The sequence below is a fragment of the Pseudochaenichthys georgianus genome, chromosome 7 (assembly GCF_902827115.2).
Source record: "Pseudochaenichthys georgianus chromosome 7, fPseGeo1.2, whole genome shotgun sequence".
Lineage (NCBI taxonomy): Eukaryota > Metazoa > Chordata > Actinopteri > Perciformes > Channichthyidae > Pseudochaenichthys > Pseudochaenichthys georgianus.
This window is the reverse complement of record NC_047509.1, coordinates 28,023,241-28,035,306: the sequence shown is the minus strand read 5'-3', so window position 1 is coordinate 28,035,306 and position 12,066 is coordinate 28,023,241. Positions and strand designations below refer to the sequence as shown.

Sequence of the window (12,066 nt, the reverse complement as noted above, 5' to 3'; positions counted from 1 at the left end):
TCCCATCTCTACGGAGGTTTTCCTCAGAAAGAGGGAGGAGATTTTTGTCGGGGAATCGCTGTAATTACCGAAGGATTTCAGCTCAACTTAAACACTTTGACTCGGAGGTTGTTTGGCAGTTCAGAGACACTCATTAGGATTTCCCTTCATCTGTTGAATGCATAGCTGACAACCAGTGTACAAACGGCATGAGACACATGAGTACATCTGCATATTTAGCAAACAAGGATGTTAATCTGTCACATCACTGTAATAGTGTTGCTTTACTTTCATTCCTGCAACGATTCTGTACAACTGGTCAATGATTGGAAGAAAATGGTGCTCTGTAAAATTCTGCTGGCAAAAAAAGACTGTTTAGCAAAAATGTTGCTGATTTTCTCATTTAGATTTCCTGTACTGGCTGCTCTGGCCACTCTGCTTTTAAAGCATGTTTAAAACCACACTGTAGAACGTCTGAAATCCATCAAGCTGAAAAGTATGCTTTTTTGACATAGTTACGTTTCACCTGCCAGCACTTGTAAACTATATTCCTTTCAGCCGTTACGGTTGAAACATAAGACTGAAGCTGTCCCAAGTCTGCGCTGCTTTCTTAGTCTAACAGGGCTTTAGGTATGAACTGAATTCACTCTGGAATGGACAGATTTGATACTCACTCAGTCAGATGTCTGTATGCAGACTATATTCACTTTGTCATTCTTATTGATTCCGCTAATGTCCCAGAATGCAAAGCCCAACAGAGATGGAGGGGCTGCTCACATCTGGAGAAATCTAAAAGAAACTTGTTGGTAAAAATAGCTGCCTGTGACCAACTCAATCCATCGATCAACAGCCGCGTAACACGCCAAGTTATGCTGTGATGCACCTGCAAAGACTGCATTGTGTAAAGCTTTCTTTTTTGGAGTTACAAGGAAGTATGTATTTCAGTTTTCCAACTATATTGGAAGAAGAATATATTGAAGTAGAAATGTGCCCGCATATTGGCTGCCAATCACCCCAGATGGTACTAGAACCCACACTCCCTGGCTTAGGAGGCCTGTGTCTTATCCATTGGGCCACTGGGGCTTTTGACAGACTAAATTGACAAGTTATGTCAACAAAGACTCAGTGCAAACTCTACGCCTGCAGAGCGTAAACAACTCTGGCAGAGGACGTTGTCATAAAAACAAACTGTTACTATACTACCATTGAACTAAGCAGAGCTTGCCGACCACTTTGACACCCTCTCACTCACCTCCATGCTTCATTCATTCTCTAGTGTGAAAATACCCATGAAAATTAGATGACATTAAAATGAAAATTCATATATTAGTTTTTTCTCATGTCCGTTACACTGCTTCGCTTAGGCTCCATCACTCGTTGGACAGGGCCGAAAAGTGCTGACGGTGCAGAAAACAGTTTGACAGACACTCACTTACAGCTCAAAATTGTCCGACGTCAGATAATCGGATTGGTGTGTTAGGGCCTTTAGGCATGGTGAAGTCAGGTAACACAAAGAGAGACAACCCAACCATCTTTGTGATATCCACTCATTACCTTTGGTTGGATTGAAACCGGTTAACTATGCAGAGTGACTACAAACACAGATTTAAACATGTTAGTTAGTTAGAAAGCCCCTAACAAACAATTACCAGAGGATGATTTATTCATCTGGGTTATAGGCCACCTGTGTCTCCTCTACAGGGGGCGTAGAGTAAGTATGTTAGCAGAGCGGATGGTGCTCGGTCCCAAAAAGTTATTTTATTTGGTTTTCTGTTTGATTTTTTGCATTAATTATTTATACATTACCAAAAAAGATACAAATAGCCAATAAAATACAGCAATAGTAATCCTATATTATTCATAGGTTCATCTCAATGTCCCTCCTCGACTCCTCTCTCCCCCTCCTCCGGGACTTGATCCGGAAATCGATCAAGACACACCATGTTGAAGGACATCCCAATTGCTGAAATGCACACGGAGGAGTCGAGGAGGGGTGAGGGAGGAGGCTTCCAGAGGAGACGAAAGGGAGGATACAGGAGAGCAGACTACGCGGAAGTGTTTTCACTACTCACATATAAAATCCCAATTAATACGTGAGGACTCCTCTGTCCTCGAGTCTCTTCCTCGTGTCTTACGGAGGTGGAGCTAAGACGCAAGGAAGGGACTTGAGTGAGGGAAAGGAGGAGGTGAAATATTCAATTGAGATGAGCCTTGTGTCTACACAGGATGCGCAGGCATCTGGCATAGTATTGAGCGTTGGCAGCACTCAATACAAACTTAGTGTAAATCTCTGACATTATGGAGTTAAATATGAGCTGTGAATCACCCCAGATGGGACTCGAACCCACAATCCCTGGCTTAGGAGGCCAGTGCCTTATCCATTAGGCCACTGGGGCTTTGATCAAGTCATGTGTTTATATTAGAGCAGCATCATGGGACAAATATCGGCTTTCAAAAAAGCAACAAAGGGCCCTGATGCTGCTCGGGAAGAAACGGAGAGACAACAAAAACAAATTAAGAGAAACACAGAGAGTAGGAGGATACTGCAAATTTGGAAAACATAGAGATGTTGTAATTTCTAAACTAGTATAAGCTGTGTTTATCTTTCACCACAATTAAATTACTGACATTCCAAAAGATGTCATACATGACATATTTTGTCTTGTCTTGGCCTGGGGAAAAGAGCTATAATGTCTTCTGTGGCTCCATGGGGAGGATCTTAAAGTATCTCCGTTTGAGTATGGGACTACAATGAAAACAGGGGTCGTGGAGTTTGAAAGATAGGGGCGTTTACCAGGGTCTAACTAAAGAGGCTATCGAATGGCAGGCAAGGCTAGGATCTAGTGTTCCTCGACTTTTACCTAAACAAGGAATTTAAACTCAGGATATTCCGTGCTCTGCTGCATTACATTTTAGAATTATCTGCATGAGTGCAAAATGAAATAACAAAATGTACAGCAGCTTTGCAAAGTCGTAGTTTAAATTAAATGCATCAAATCATTTATTCATGTCTTAGCATAACATTTGAAGTGCAATCATTTCATTTACTAAGTATAAAAGAGATGGAGATGCTACTGCCATCAGAGCCAGGCATTCAGAGCTGTTAGTCCGGAGAGAGAGCAGCCCTTTCGCTGTCTGAGAGATTTGTTCTGATTGGTGGAGTGTAATCAGACCGACTGACCAGACAGCTTCATGTGTCTGGGAAAAAAACAGCTTTAAATACTTAAATACATGCCTGATTACCTCCTAAACCCCCCCTATTTTTCTCTTAATGACTAAATTATCCCAGTTATTCACTCAAACTTCATGTCGCACACACGGCCACACACACTAACTTGTGTGTAATGAGTCCATTATCCCAGCCATTCAGTGGAAGGTAGTGTCATTTTCTTGACTATAGATGGCAGTTAGAGATATTGTCTCTGCACACCACACACACACACACACACACACACACACACACACACACACACACACACACACACACACACACACACACACACACACACACACACACACACACACACACACACACACACACACACACACACACACACACACACACAAAATAACAAGGGACATTTTCCTGCAAGCCGAACAAAAGCAGAAGCAGCATTCAAAAGGCACGCACGACACAGAGAAGCAAGTACTTATGCAAACCCACATTTATGGAAAATGTATACACACACACAACACCCTAAGCTGTCACAGCTACACCTGCAGCTACTTTCAAACACATAACTGTCACATGAGAATATAAAGAGTCATTGTAAAGCTCCATAGATGCCTCACAGTTATTACTGTACGTCATTGTGAATCTATTTCCCCACACGGAGACACTCATGTTTTATTCATACAACAATCACGTAGCGAATTGTTTTGCTGTACACATTTGAATGTAATTCACTGACTGGAGATGAGTTGAATTGAATCCTATGAGTCTCTCTTGTTTAAAAGGAGGCATTGGCTCTGACCTTTGACCTCTTTACGGCTGATTACTTGGGATGGTTGGGATTCAGACGTTAAAACTGATCCTGCTGTTTCCCCCAGTGTCTTCCTGGAGAAATGTCCAATTTGTAATGTAAATGCAAATGAGTCCTTTTTTATATTCAAGCTATTAGCATGCAAATCGCTTGGTTATACTAAACAGTAAGATTAGTTCATCAGGGTCCAGATGCATGTTTGCTCATCTGCATGTTTGTACAATTATATTTCGATTTCCTCAGAGAGTGAAAAGTGTGCATCTCAATGTCTTCAATTACTAACTATCCTATTTTTTTATATATTTTGTGACTTTATGATTAAAGCCCATTTGTTGCCTAGTTATCCTCAGCAACAAAACCGTTGAGGAATCTGAAGGGGCCATGGACGGATGCTTTCATACGAATCCAAGATGAGCTTTCTGTTTGTAATACAATAGGAGGGCGTAGTGTAGCTACAGCTGCTGTGTTGTGTGTCTGTACAGTAGCTACACTACAACAGTCTACAACAGATTCAAATGATTTGGGGGTTCATTTTAAATCCCCTTCATGGCACAGGGGATCGGATATACATTTGCTCATAGTATTTAAACATTTTAGCTGTTTTGATGAATTTGTGGAAAGGCCACGTCAAACATATCAACCTCATCATATGTTTTATTGCTTGAAAGTCTGCTGTTCTCACTAACTCCTTAGCTCAGTGTGGAATTCCTTAGAATTTTAAGACATTATAGCTTTACCTACTCTTAAGCCTTGAAATATATATTTTTTGAAGATCCCGCTCAGAGATACAGGCAATACAAATAAATACTTGCCTGGTTTTCTCTTCCCAAGGAAAAACAATTCTTCCGCAACGAATGCAAACTGTAACAACTTAAGCAAGTAATCAACTGTAAAGTGACACTTCACATTGCAAATGAACTGTTAACACACGTGTTCTGGCATGGCATTGGTGACATTACTTTTAAAAGCTATTGTGATCAGTTGTGACTTCACAATAGTACACGTTTTCTACAGGATAGACTGATTCTAAAAGCTTGTTTTTGTTTTGTCGTCTAAGAATTCTGCTTTCAAAGGAAACGATAATCTTAAGTAACAGATAGACAACTATACATATATAATAAGCCCTAGTTTTGTTTGATTATTTATGTATTTCTAACTTTCTTCGTGGCGTTGAAGTTGAGAGTTGAGTCCTGGTTCTTCCACTTGGCCCAGCATCACCTTTCTCTCCTCTCTGTGTACTAATAAAGCCCAAAAGCCTTTAGAAGGAAGTTAAAAATCAAGAGATATTTCATTATTCATTATTCTTTCAGATCTCTTTCTATCTAGGCCAGTGCTTTCCAGGCTCAGGGCTGGGGATGTTGCTGAGCTGCGGATTTCAATGGGTCTGTTATCTGGCACAGATCAGGCTATTCTCTATTATACATTTTAATGGAGGCATTCCCCAAAGGTGGCGCTACCATTACTTGTCACTATTGAAGTCAAACGGCGGCTTTTTGCTCATCCCGCAGTTCAAAAAACACCAGAGTAAAGCGGATGTTTTCTTTGGAATAAGACCTTATTTTGTCATTTGAAGGCTAATATTGCAAATATAAAGTATAGCTGTAACCTAGGTCTTTGAAAAGTCTTAAGCCTCCTCTGTTGTTTAAATAACTTTTCCAAAGTATTTAAAGCCTGATAACTATTACTTTTCGTTAGAATGACATAAAAAACCCTAATTAAGGGTCTTTGAGTTTGAGGGTTTTCTCCTCTCTGGACAGAGACAGTAAAGGAGTCTAATTACACTCTTGCTTTGGCAACAACAGCCCCTGACAACAGTGGACATGTGGTAAATGTACCCTCAAGAGGTTACTGGTGTTCATATCAGGGGCTATCTTTAGCCTGAAGCCTGCAATTAAGCAACACAAAAAAACACAAGCTTCATATTTCTTCTATTTCCCTAAAGTATTAATTTGCTGTCAATAATTGAGACCTTTTACGAGTTTCTCAGCTCTCCTGTGACTCTGACTGTGCGTCAGCAAACTCCTTAGTCAGGAGTGGTGCACACGTGGCCAGGGGACTTATTATGAGCTGAGGCAAAATAAATGAATCCTTTAGGTTGCATTGGCTGGATAAAGTGTATTGACCCTGATCCGGATGTCTTAGGTAGTTTCTCTTTTCAGTGCAGACGTAGATTTCTCACTGCAGTGCATTCCTTTCATTTTAGCTGCTTGAGGGGATGTAATCCACAAAGACACACTTGACTCGTTGGCCAGCTGAAAGCCAGCAGTAGACAGGATCAACAGCGCTTACTCTAACCAGCACTTCACCTCATTAGCTGCAGACGAGGGCAGGCTGGACACGCAGGATGTGAGGGGCGTGTCGATCCCAGAGGTTCATTCCTAAAGGAAATATCAAGCTGTGAGATTTTCTAGTAGGTTTGTGAAGAATGTGATCAATTCAGTTCATCAAGTCTAAGATGACTTTAAATCAAGGTGCAGCACATAGGCCCCAGTCAATCCTTAGATTAGTGCTGCATGCCCACGGCACAACACATCTGGTCTGTATTCACAAACAATCTACCAAGATATCCTAGCTAATGATTTGAAGTTGTGAGCAGTACTTTTAAATGAGTCTACACAATCTTTGCTCTTCCTGTCCCTACTTGCACCATCCTGGTCATTTGAATACCTAATCTATTTGATAATAACAGTGGAAAAATAGCTCTGCTGGAATCAATTTCACTGGTTGGCATATAGATCTACATAAACCTCTGCTTAAGAAACTCTAAGCCTCTGTAAAGTCCTCCTTCTTTTCCCTTGTAGTCTTCCACTTAAGGCTCTCTCTAATGGGCTAATATCATCTGTGAAAAACATGTATCGTTACCAGGATCCAGTCCCAACAGTAGGACATCATTATTTCTAAGATATTTCTTAGAATTTTTTTATTAGGAGCAACTTCTTTTACTGGGTAGCTTTGTGACTAAAACCACTGATATTTGTAATCCTTGCTGTTAGCGATCTGACATTCCCATGGCTGCGTAAACAATATGAAACCACAAGAATTAAGAATCAGATTCTTGTGGTTTCTGTCTGTTTTGTCAGTGATGGAAACATCAGACAAGTGCCACAAAGGGTCGGAAGTCAGGCTTCCTCTTCCTGTTTAAAGAGATCCAAGTCTTATCAGAAAATAGAGAGGATGTACTGCTACGGATAGTGGTGTTATCGTCTGGCCAGGCTTTAAAGCAGGGATTCGTCATACATTTGACATTGAAAGCTGATAATATGTATCAATCTGAACTCACTGCAGACATCCATAAGCGTCACAAGACAGCATTTTGTTTATGGGCTGCCATTTATAAGATGTAGAAATTGGATTATGGCCCATTCGCCAAGGCAAACGGCCACGAAGCATAGCGAATGTCTTACATGCTTTGATGTTAGGCCAAGAAGTGGAAGCAACAGACAATTTAAAGACTGCAGTGGTTTTTCATTCTGAATCTCTACCACGGTGTCAACTTAACTCCTAGGTAGTTCAATTCATGCTATTAATGTTGCGGCAGTACTGAGTACTGATTCGTATGCCGGGGGACAGAGTAGCGATTTCCTTGAATATTGGTCTTCAGTATAAGTCAACTTCATACATTTCTAATCTCAGCCTCACCAGCATGATGCAGTTCTTATTTAGGTACATTCATAGCTCAAATGTCATGGTTTTGTTTTGTTATTGTTTGTTGAAGGTTTATCTATAGTGCAACAAGTCTTCCTACCTAAGGAACATATAAGTGTTTTTGTCAAATGAAAACGCACCCACTAAAGTTGAGATTCCATCAGGTTAAAGGAATGGTCCACTCATTAGATAATTAATCAAAACTTCAGTATTTAGTGAAACGTTATGTTTAAAACATAACCTCACTAGAAGAACCAGCACCTTACCGTGGTAGAGAGGTTTGTGTGCCCTGATGAACCTGGGGGCTGTGTTGTCTGGAACCTTGTGTTCCTGGTAGGGTCTCCCATGGCAAATTGGTCTCAGGCAAGGGGCCAGACTAAGATTGGTTCAAAAGACCTCATGAAAGGAAAAACAAGAAGTGAGGATACCCGGCCCGGAGGAAGCCAGGGGTCCCCTTCTGGAGCCAGGCCCAGAAGGAGGACTCGTCGGCGAGCGTCTGGTGGCCGGGCTTGCCACGGAGCCCGGCCGGGCCCAGCCCGAAAAGGCAACGTGGGCAACACCTCCGCTTCTCTGTCCCGCGGGCCCACCACCTACGGGAAACATCCATCGATGGGGTCGGGTGCGCTGCCAGACGGGTGGCAGTGAAAGCGGAGGGTCTCGACGGACCAGACCCGGGCGGCAGAAGCTGGCTTTGGGGACGTGGAACGTCACCTCTCTGGGGGGGAAGGAGCCGGAGCTTGTGCGGGAGGTGGAGCGGTACCAGTTGGATCTGGTTGGGCTCACCTCTACGCACAGCGTCGGCTCTGGAACCTTACTTCTGGATAGGGGTTGGACTCTATTCTTCTCCGGAGTTGCTCAAGGTGTGAGGCGCCGGGCGGGTGTGGGGATACTCACAAGTCCCCGGTTAGGTGCTTCGTTGTTGGAGTTTACCCCAGTGGACGAGAGGGTCGCCTCCCTACGCCTGCGGGTTATGGGGGGGGAAACTCTGACTGTTGTGTGTGCTTATGCACCCAACAGCAGTTCAGAGTATTCGGCCTTCTTGGAGACCCTGGAAAGAGTCCTGTATGGGGCTCCTGAAGGGGACTCCTTAGTCTTGCTGGGAGACTTCAACGCACATGTGGGCAATGATGGAGACACTTGGAGGGGCGTGATTGGGAGGAACGGCCCCCCTGATCTGAACCGGAGTGGTGGTTTGTTACTGGACTTCTGTGCTAGTCATGGATTGGCCATAACAAACACCATGTTCGAACATAAGGATGCTCATAAGTGTACGTGGTACCAGAGCACCCTAGGCAGAAGGTCCATGATCGATTTCGTTATCGTATCATCGGACCTGAGGCCGTATGTTTTGGACACTCGGGTAAAGAGAGGGGCGGAGTTGTCAACTGATCACCATCTGGTGGTGAGTTGGGTCGAGTGGCGGGGGAAGCCTCTGGATAGACCTGGTAAGCCCAAACGTGTAGTTCGGGTGAACTGGGAACGTCTGGAGGAGGCCCAAGTTCAGGAGGCCTTCAACTCACACCTCCGGCGGAGCTTTTCGGGCATTCCTGTGGAGGTTGGGGACATTGAACCAGAGTGGTCGGTGTTCAAAGCCTCTATTGCCGAAGCCGCGGTGGGGAGCTGTGGTCTCAAGGTCTTAGGTGCCTCAAGGGGCGGTAACCCTCGAACCTCCTGGTGGACACCGGTGGTCAGGGAAGCCGTCCGACTGAAGAAGGAGGCCTTCAGGGATTTGTTATCCCGGGGGACTCCCGAAGCAGTTGCAAGGTACCGACAGGCCCGAAGGGCAGCAGCCTCATCCGTGGCCGAGGCAAAGCAGCGGGTGTGGGAGAAGTTCGGAGAAGACATGGAGAAGGACTTTCGGGCGGCACCAAAGTTGTTCTGGAAAACTGTCCGACACCTCAGGAGGGGGAAGCAGGGAACCATCCAAGCTGTGTACAGTAAGGATGGGACGTTGTTGACCTCAACTGATGGAGTGTTGGGACGTTGGAAGGAACACTTTGAGGAACTCCTGAACCCGACAACTCCGCCCTCTATGTTAGAGGCAGAGCTGGAGTATGACGGGGGATCAACGCCAATCTCCCGGGGGGAGGTCACTGAGGTCGTCAAACAACTCCACAGTGGCAAAGCCCCGGGGGTGGATGAGATCCGCCCGGAAATGCTGAAGGCTCTGGGTGTTGAGGGACTGTCATGGTTGACACGTCTCATCAACGTTGCGTGGAAGTCGGAAACGGTACCGAAGGAGTGGCAGACCGGGGTGGTTGTCCCCCTTTTCAAAAAGGGGGATCAGAGGGTGTGTGCCAATTACAGAGGCATCACACTACTCAGCCTCCCCGGGAAAGTTTACTCCAAGGTACTCGAAAGGAGGGTCAGGCCGATTGTCGAACCTCAGATTGAGGAGGAACAATGCGGATTCCGTCCTGGTCGTGGAACGACGGATCAGCTTTTTACTCTCGCAAGGATCCTGGAGGGGGCCTGGGAGTACGCTTATCCGGTCTACATGTGTTTTGTAGACTTGGAGAAGGCGTATGACCGGGTTCCCAGGGAGTTACTGTGGGAGGTGCTGCGGGAGTATGGGGTGAGGGGGTCTCTACTCAGGGCCATCCAATCTCTGTACTCCCAAAGCGAGAGCTGTGTCCGGGTCCTCGGCAGTAAGTCGGACCCATTTCCGGTGAGGGTTGGCCTCCGCCAGGGCTGCGCTTTGTCACCAATCCTGTTTGTAATATACATGGATCGGATTTCGAGGCGTGGTCGTGGGGGGGGGGGTCTGCAGTTCGGTGGACTAAGGATTGCACCACTGCTTTTTGCAGATGATGTGGTTCTGATGGCTTCATCGGTCTGCGACCTTCAGCACTCACTGGATCGGTTCGCAACCGAGTGTGAAGCGGCTGGGATGAGGATCAGCACCTCCAAATCTGAGGCCATGGTTCTCAGCAGGAAACCGATGGACTGTCCACTCCAAGTAGGGAATGAGTCCTTACCCCAAGTGAAGGAGTTCAAGTATCTCGGGGTCTTGTTCTCGAGTGAGGGATCAATGGAGCATGAGATGGGCCGGAGAATCGGAGCAGCGGGAGCGGTATTGCAGTCGCTTTACCGCACCGTTGTGACGAAAAGGGAGCTGAGCCGGAAGGCAAAGCTCTCTGTCTACCGGGCCATTTTCGTTCCTACCCTCACCTATGGTCATGAAGGATGGGTCATGACCGAAAGAACGAGATCGCGGATACAAGCGGCCGAGATGGGTTTCCTCCGCCGGGTGGCTGGTGTCTCCCTTAGAGATAAGGTGAGAAGTTCGGTCATCAGGGAGGGACTCGGAGTTGAGCCGCTCCTCCTTCGCGTCGAAAGAAGCCAGTTGAGGTGGTTCGGGCACCTAGTTAGGATGCCACCTGGGCGCCTCCCTAGGGAGGTGTTCCAGGCACGTCCAGCTGGGAAGAGACCAAGGGGTAGACCTAGGACCAGGTGGAGGGATTATATCTCTTCGCTGGCCTGGGAGCGCCTTGGGATCCCCCAGTCAGAGCTGGTTGATGTCGCCAGGGAAAAGAAAGTTTGGGGCTCTCTGCTGGAACTGCTACCCCCGCGACCCGACCACGGATAAGCGGGAGAAGATGGATGGATGGATGGATGGATGTTTAAAACATACCCTGAAGAAATCAGCGATATTCCCCGGTAAATAATGATTTTATAGCTCTTTTTTATCAAGACCTGTATATTCCGTCTGGCCGCCGCCATGTTTGCCATTTTCAGTAGTCACGTGATGGTCGTGACGTCATCCATGCGTTCACTTTGTCAACACACGGAAATATGGTGGAGTATTTCAGTTCGGACTCGTCAGCAGAGGAACAAGTGTTGACCAATGTGAAGAGATTGGATGGGGGAATTCATCCATACATATCAGTATGACAATACGACACCCTCTGTCCTAAGACCCTCACATCGTACAAGGAAAAACTTCCGAAGAAAACCCACAGTTTAAAGGGAACATGGGAGAAACCTCAGGGAGAGCAACAGAGGAGGGATCCCTCTCCCAGGACGGACAGACGTGCAATAGATGCCGTGTGTAAATTGAAAAGATAATACATTTGCAACATAGGTAGTCCAAATGTTTGGAAATGCATGTGTGTATAATGGGAAGATGATATAAGATACTATATGTATGCATGTAGTACCACCCTTGCTAGCGATTCCCTCTCTAGTTTAGCATACTCAGCTTCGTTGTCCCTGGCCATAGAATCACGATTTTATGGGGCCGGAAAAACTGGGGGGAAATACACACTAGCCGGTACTACGCTATATGGAAAGGCCACCAAAAACTGTCCTGGCCTGGACGTTAAAACGGGGCTAGCCGCTGCAATGGAAATGCGCTATAACATACCTTATTCTTACTCCGAGCACTACTTCTGCTCCTCCGTCGCTTCACACTTGCAGAGGGCGATTTCTCTACTGGCCGAACTGGTGTCCTGGTCGG

The 12,066-nt window shown here is 45.7% G+C and overlaps 1 protein-coding gene and 1 non-coding gene across 3 annotated transcripts in view; one reads left to right on the top strand and one right to left on the bottom strand.

Moving 5' to 3' along the window:
- The window catches only part of sema3h (sema domain, immunoglobulin domain (Ig), short basic domain, secreted, (semaphorin) 3H), an 82,933-nt gene that overhangs the window by 4,605 nt on the left and 66,262 nt on the right, over positions 1-12,066 (top strand). The gene's annotated exons all lie outside the window — the stretch shown is intronic.
- Positions 2,303-2,375, bottom strand: trnar-ccu (transfer RNA arginine (anticodon CCU)). The gene has a single exon. It is a non-coding gene; the product is annotated as a tRNA-Arg (tRNA).